Consider the following 897-nt stretch of genomic DNA (forward strand, 5'->3'; position numbering starts at 1 on the left):
AGGACTCCCCGCTCCCTGCAGGACTCCCCGCTCCCTGCAGGACTCCCCGCTCCCTGCAGGACTCCCCGCTCCCGGGAGGACTCCCCGCTCCCTGCAGGACTCCCCGCTCCCTGCAGGACTCCCCGCTCCCTGCAGGACTCCCCGCTCCCGGGAGGACTCCCCGCTCCCTGCAGGACTCCCCGCTCCCTGCAGGACTCCCCGCTCCCTGCAGGACTCCCCGCTCCCGGGAGGACTCCCCGCTCCCGGGAGGACTCCCCGCTCCCTGCAGGACTCCCCGCTCCCTGCAGGACTCCCCGCTCCCTGCAGGACACCCCGCTCCCTGCAGGACACCCCGCTCCCTGCAGGACACCCCGCTCCCTGCAGGACTCCCCGCTCCCTGCAGGACTCCCCGCTCCCCGGAATGGGGTGTGCATGCTTGTGTTACTTCCATCTGAGTAACTGCATGGAGTGTGTCCTGCCCCCGCCCATGTATTCTTCTAACCTTAGTACTAGGAAAGGGGGAACATGGGGTCCCCGGGAGGGGGGAGGGGCCTATGACTATACATGGGTATGGCTCTGACATATACCGCAGCGTTGTCCCTCTGGTGGGCTGGGGGTGATGATGATGATGTCACAGCGCTGTTTATAGCCGGCGGAGCGGGGGAGGGTGTGCGCTGCGGTCGGCACGCAGGAAGTGTCTGTTTCCTGTGCCGGGGACATGAAGCTGAATCATTAACCCTCTCAGTGCCGGTGCACACGTGTGTCATCTGTGTGATCTGTCATCGGACATGTATGATTCAAGCCCCAGCACACGGCATGCTGGGAGTTGTAGTACCTCGGCTGGAGGGGTCTCGGTCACGGGTGCTCAGGCTCCTCCCACGTTTTGAAATTAATTCAGTGACATTTTTTTATTGGCAG

The 897-nt window shown here is 63.9% G+C and overlaps 1 protein-coding gene across 1 annotated transcript in view; it reads left to right on the plus strand.

Annotated features, from left to right (window-relative positions):
- LOC108804008 (stromal interaction molecule 1-like) overlaps window positions 1–897 on the plus strand; it is a gene marked incomplete at both ends in the record, with an annotated part of 8,203 nt that overhangs the window by 6,309 nt on the left and 997 nt on the right. The gene's annotated exons all lie outside the window — the stretch shown is intronic.

This window comes from Nanorana parkeri, unplaced genomic scaffold (genome assembly GCF_000935625.1).
Source record: "Nanorana parkeri isolate BGI_ZX_2015 unplaced genomic scaffold, ASM93562v1 scaffold4737, whole genome shotgun sequence".
Taxonomy (NCBI): Eukaryota; Metazoa; Chordata; class Amphibia; order Anura; family Dicroglossidae; genus Nanorana; species Nanorana parkeri.